A 6,709-nucleotide genomic window follows, 5' to 3' on the forward strand; every position below is an offset into this window, starting at 1 on the left:
TCATGTGAGTTGAAATTGGTTTTTGTCGATGGATTCTGTTGGGGTTAGGGTTAAAGGTCGTCATTTTCCACCCTCTCACCCCCCTTCTCTTTACTTTTGCCGCTCTTTCTATGCGGGCTTCGAAGGAAGTAAATTCTTTGGTCATAGCCGCTTTGTTTAACCGTTATTTCGCCCATGAATGTTTAAAATTTTTAGTTTTTCAGTGACGTGTCGGAAATATAATTATTATTTGTAAGTTATATCAGAAGTAGGATAAGGGACTAGAAGTATTGAGGTAACCAAATTCTTCACTTGGCGAAGGTGAATATTCTTGATAAGACACCAACGGTTGGCCCTCTGGTAGCGGTTTCTGAATTTTCCCTCCAAAACGTGAGACGCTTGTGGCGGTAGACGGCCGAACTAGATTCAAGCAGCCGCTTCGTCCGTGTTCAGCGGCTTTAGGATGAGGGGAAGGGGGTAGGAAATTTTTTGGAACTCGACCAATTTTTTTCTCAGTAGTGTAGGCGCGTGGGAAGCGGCATAAAATCCTCAAATTTGTTCACTAGTGCCAGAATCTATTACCAATGCTAGAGCTCTTTACTTCTAGTCTCATCCTACTTCTGGTTATATTTCATCTAGAAAATTTTATTTGTAAGTTATATTTCATCTAGAAAATTTTATTTGTAAGTTATATTTCTTCTAGAAAATTTTATTTGTAAGTTATATTTCATCTAGAAAATTTTAAATTACATAAATTATGTTTAGCAACTTGGCAACAAATAATTCCCGTCGTACATGTAAGTAATAGATTATTTTCCACGCTTACTGTTAGGGTCAAACAGGGTTGATTGTGTAGTGATTATAAGGTCCTTAAGTGAGTAGTGTCGGTAGAGAGGGGAGTAGACTGTTTATCCCTCCCTCTAGGCGCGCTTTTGTAAGAGCGCCTGGTAGGGGGATGACACTAAGAGACAGAATAATGTCAGTTCTACGTATGCAAACGTCATACCCTTCAATCTCTTAGCTAAGTGTCATCCCCCTACCAGGTGCGTACGGTATCCCCTCTTACAAAAGCGCGCCTAGAGGGAGGGATACACAGTCTACTCCCCCCTCTACCAACACTGCTCTATGGTATGACGTTTGCATAGTAGAACTGTAATCTTGAAATTACTGCGCTGGGTTGACTCAAGAACTTGGTAGCCGGGATACGGATGTTGTTTACTAGAAATAATTAGGCTTATCCAATTTGCTTAACCATAATCTTAGGAGGAAATATTAATTATTAGTTGTTACGTAAAAACTTGGAATAAATCCTTAAGGAAACTCTGTTACGTTTTGTTTTGGATATCGTAACGATATTACAACCCTTCTTTTACTGGTCAACCTCGGAAAACGTGATTAATTAGTGGAAAAGATTAATTTCTAAGCAGGGGAGGCAGAAAAGGTTGCTATTAGCGACGCCCTCGTGCGAGGGAAGGAATTTTCTTGATTTAATTAGATGTGTCGTAACCCAACCCTAATTAATTAGTTATTATTTGGTACCAGCCTTTGTAACTTTAGTTTTAAACTTTGTTTAAATAATCCCAATCTTGATTATATATTTATACTTCTTTGGTAATGTTCCAAGTAAAACTATATATTTTCGCCAAGAATACTAGATGATGCAACCTTGAAAAGGGTAGAGTTTAATAGCTTTGAAAGGGGATTTATACATTCTTCCAAGTTTGAATTCTTCTATGCTAAGATTCTGATTTATTTAAGACGATTCAAGTCGTGGGTTTCTATTTAAACTTTGATACTTAGTTATAAAAAATATTACGTTGCTGTAAGGTAAATAGCTGTTGTCTTTAGTAGAAAAGGATTTAAAAGAGAGCTTTCGTTTGATGGAGGAGTTAAGATAAGTGAGATAAATCACACCCTCAGCCATATTGGTGGCTTCAATGCGGAAGGAAAGCCATTCCTAAAATACTCCATCCAATCATAACTTGAAAACAGTGTCCCTTAGGGCAAACAAATTGGAGATAGAAGTTACATTTTCGACTCAAAATCGTGCACCCAAAGAACATCCCCTTAATTTATGGATGCAGACTTATCAGAAACACCCTGTATATATAGTCATTGAGTGCATTGAAAAACAAAATGGTGTTTTATGTATGAGTGTGTGTGTTGGGAGGGGGGGGGGTAAATCGAGGCACTCAACGGGTATGGTACAAGAGATTAACTTTAGGAAGGACGACCTCTCGTATCTCTTTAGCTGTCCGCTAGCTCTTTTCCTCGGCTCGATCTATAGATGGCCAAAGGAAGGTAATTAGTTTTGGCCACAGCGAGCGACACTAAAAGCTCGGCGCGCTAAAAGTCTCAGACTTGTTTGGTACTGGGGGTTAATGCTGCTGCAGCTGCTGTGACATCCACTCTCTGTCAGTTAGTGTCCTGATGTATATATATATACCTTGAGAGTCGCGACCATCAAGCTTTAAGCGCCGTGTGTTGTGTCATCTCTCTTTTAAAATAGTAGTTTTAAGGCTTGTAAGGGGGGGGGGGGGTAATTACTACCGACATTAATTAATTTAAATCGTTGACGCTACAGCTAGGGGTTGAAATATATCTTTGTTGACCCGATAATATTTGAGAAAGGTTCATTTTGCTCGGACCGACATATATTGATTGGTTTAGTGATTTTATACTTCAGTGTGAAGAAAATAATATATTTAGAAGTTCATGGTACAACATTCTGAATTAAGTTTCTGCTACACAAATAAAATTGGTTAGGGTAAATGACTCAAGATACTGTGGGAAACATCTACAGTTATTGTTTTCGAGAGAGGGGGGAGCAATTTGGTCAGTTTTCTTGGGGCTCGTATCTTCTAGGGTCCCAGGCCACCTATCTTGATGGGGGCCCCTCGATTTCGTCATTTTCCCCGGAACCCGCAAACTATCTCGAGGATCCCTGTCTACAGTCGTGTAATTTTGAAATTAAAATTCTGTGGAAATACTGCAGGGTTTAACCCCTAACCTTTGATCCACGTTTAATATATAACTACAATTAATTAGGGGCCTAATTACTCTTAGCGTTTAAATCTGTATTTAATTATTGGTTATGTTTTTGAGTTGATTGGTTTGCCCCTAAGAGCTTAGAGTTTAGACTATAATGGTCTTAAGTATCCTGTTATTGTAAATATTGGGGACTTTTCCCAAGTTGGGTTTTTTTGGAAACTGCTAGAGCTTAGGCCTGTCTACCTGTTTTTAATAAGAATTAGGCTTAAGAGAATAAATTTCTTAGTTTAGGCTTAGGTTATCGTCAAGAGAATTTCTTAGTATCTGAACCAGAAATCTTACAAATTAAATTCCTAATGAATGTAATTTCACTAAGCCGTATCGTAAATTTAAATTTCCCCGAAATACATTAGACCTAATTCTTCTTAGAAATCTTGAAATTAAGTAATTACACCAGTGCGGTTGGCAAAGCGGATTAAAATTGGAATTAAGACTCTTAATCTCCTCAATCTATTTATTGTTGTTGGCCAGACATGTTATTTTCCCAGCACTGAGAAACGCCATTTGTCTAGTTCCCAGAACTTGGAGTCCATTTCAATCTTAATTTATTCAAAATTTAACTCTAAATGTATTTATTTAAACCTGAAATTTTAAGCTAAAATCTAATTAATCTAAGTCTAATTTTAAAATTATTTAGTGTTTTTTAGGCTTATAAACTATACAATTTCGTTAAGCCTTTGCCTTTTGACTTATTTGCTAAGCCTTAAAAATATACAATCTTCATAAAAAATATTTTAATATCACTTAGTCTAAATTAAAATGAATCAAATCAAATCAAATCGGGGACGAGTTAAAATTAATTACAGTGTGATCAAATTGAGAATAATAGGGTTTTGGTGTGTAGGGCAATCTTCTGTATTGAACCAGTCAAACAAATAGAAAAAGGGTTGTGTTTTTTTTTATTTCTTCCCCTTATTCTCTCCCCCCCCGCTTAACAATGCCTGTCAGATTCAGCTGAGGTAAAACTAGGAAGTCGAAGCATCTGGTTTGGTTAGACAGGATTCGGGGGAAACGCCTAAGATCTTGTCCTTGTCCCCAGGAACGGAAGAACTTCTTAGTAAGTAAAAAAAGGCGGGAAAGGGAAAAGCTTCCCCAGTTGACTTTTTTAGACATAGCTTCCAGCTAGGCAAAAGCTCTATCAAGAGTTCAGCGTAAATATGTTGATTTTGTTTGGGTTCGAAAAAAGAAATACTTAAGCCTTATGTCTTATTATATAAAGAATGGCTGGCGCAACTTTGTCTGTCTGTATATAACGCTCGTCTTAGCGTATGGTACTGTACAGACTGTTTCTGGTTAGTCTGCCATAAATTAAGGGGGATGTTCTTTGGGTGCACGATTTTGAGTCCAAAAATGTAACTTTTATCTCCATTTTCCCACAAGGGTCACTGTTTTCGAGTTATGATTTGAGTGTTTAATTAGAAATCATTGTCTTTCAGTTTCTTAATTAATTTTAAGGGGTCATCAGTAAAATATTCCATCCAATCCTAACTCGAAAACAGTGACCCGGACGGCAAAATGGAGATAGAAGTTACATTTTCGACTCAAAATCGATTTCCCAAAGAACATACCCCTTAATTTATGGCAGACTTATAAGAAACAACCTGTATGTTTATAGTGTTCAATTATGAGGGTAATATATGTATAATATAAAAAATACCGCCTAATTCACTACCCGCCTGAAAAAATATTAATTATAAGAAAGATCAATGATTTTTTAATTAAAATGCCAATCAGTTCAGATCCCTATTTTTTTTTTATTTCGGTTTTTGCTTTATTAGTTTTTCACTAAAAATAGTTGCCTATGGCCTAGCTACCGAAATTAGGCTAAAAATAGCTACTGAAATTAGACTAAAAATAGGACCACAAACCATTAGAGGGGGTGTTTCCAAAGCTATAAATGTAGAAATTTCAGCTCTATTTCCGACTATTTTTAGAAATAGGTATACTGTTGTATATAGTATAAGTTTCTGTAAACCGAGCACGTCCAATTCAGACGGTGGTTGATTTTCATTAATTTGACTTTCTTCGTTCCTAAGCCTTATCTAGTTCAGTTTATTCACCCTCTCACCTACCCCTAACGTAAAATCGTAGTTTTGAAATATTTTCTAGTTCAAAGTAAATTTGCATATTATTCGATATTATTAAATTTCTCCGAAATATTTTCAAACTTTCACTAAATTGACCCCTTTCGTCTTCTCAAGGTCATACATAGACTTAAAAAAATATTGATTAACTTTCAAATTCAACTCCTTTAAAAAAAAGTATAGAACTTTCTTGACAAAGTTTGATTGAAGATTTGAAAAAAAAAAGAAAAAAAATTGCTTATCAAATATAAAAATTTAACACCTTTTTTTTTTCTCTCCCACTTTGGAAAAGATTGGGTACTCCCCCCCCCCTTTTCTTATATGTAAGTCAACTTCAAGGCTTCACTCGTCGGGTTTCATTCTTAGAACCTGTATAATTTAACGCAGAAAGTATGCTTCCCTCGCTGAAGAAATATTCCCTTTTTAAGATTGTAAGTCTAAAAAAAGATAGTCTTTCTCTCTGACAAGACAATACCCACTTGTCATACGAGGAATTTAAAAGGAGAGAATCATGGACTCTTTAGTTCTAAAGAGGACTGGAAAAGATGAAATAACCTTTTTTATTTTGCGACCAAATTAGCGTATGCATTGGGCTTACGAGAATACGTTACCTACCTTTAAACAGTTATTATTAAAACTTTGGAAATTAATTAATAAGTTATCTCGGTTGTGATTTCAGTGCCTAGGTAAAACGTCATGGCAGTGGGTGGTCATGTTTGGCACCACTTTGGTTCTATGGGTAAAATAGCATGGGTGTTGTCACACTAAGCAGGGTTCATACAACCCGGGAAAACCTGGAAATATCAGGGAAATAAATAGTTGACAAAAACCTCAGGGAAATTTCGAATTTTTAGTAAAATTTAGGGAAATCAGGGAAATATGCGTCAAACAGGAGCCGAGTAATTAAGCAAAATGTTCCTAAACAGACCCCCCTCCATAGGATTAACATCTGACTATACTTAGGAGGCTCATAACTCTGGTTATATTAGAGATAAGGGGATGTCCTTTGATTATGTTTTAGTCCTATTTGCCCCCCCCCCTCCTTCGTTAACATTTGCTCCATAGGATACTCCATATAGGGGAAAAACCTGGAAAATTCAGGGAAGTATATGGGGAAAAAAACCTGGAAATCTCAGGGAAATTTGTTTTCCCAAAGTTGTACGAACCCTGCACTAAGGCTCTATTGTCCACTTTTCCTATCCTCTATAGTTTTTATAAGATCCATGGTTTTTTTACAAGGAATTTTTTTTTAATACAGTAGGAAAAATTCCATCTAAAGTTCAAAACCCCAATTTTTTTCCTTTTTTTTTCTCGGTAATTTTTTTTGTTAACCTTCACGCGTTGCTGTTACTTCATCTTGGCTCGAATTGGAGACGGGTTACCAGGGGGGGGATATACCCCTTGTCTAGATTGGGTTTTAAATGAATTTAAAAAGTAATCCCCTTCACCGGGGTTTTCCTCCTCATCCCCGTGTTTCATCCCCACAAAAAGCAATTTATATTGAAAACAACCCTTTCTTTCTATGGTACGTACAACATGTATCGTAGGTATAACCTTATTGTCTAGTCTGTTAGTGTGTTTGCGTGTGTGTAAAT

At 36.4% G+C, this 6,709-nt stretch overlaps 1 protein-coding gene across 1 annotated transcript in view; it reads left to right on the plus strand.

The window, feature by feature from the left end:
* Positions 1 to 46: 46 nt before the first annotated feature.
* Positions 47 to 6,709, plus strand: part of LOC149673737 (octopamine receptor beta-2R-like) — a 143,335-nt gene continuing 136,672 nt past the window's right edge. The window contains exon 1 of the mRNA XM_089839438.1: positions 47 to 231. The gene's annotated coding sequence lies outside the window, so the exon portion shown is untranslated. The remainder of the gene's footprint in view (positions 232 to 6,709) is intronic.

The sequence above is a fragment of the Phalangium opilio genome, unplaced genomic scaffold (genome assembly GCF_054372755.1).
Source record: "Phalangium opilio isolate 3A_F unplaced genomic scaffold, DU_Popi_V2 ptg000048l_1, whole genome shotgun sequence".
NCBI classification, from domain to species: Eukaryota; Metazoa; Arthropoda; class Arachnida; order Opiliones; family Phalangiidae; genus Phalangium; species Phalangium opilio.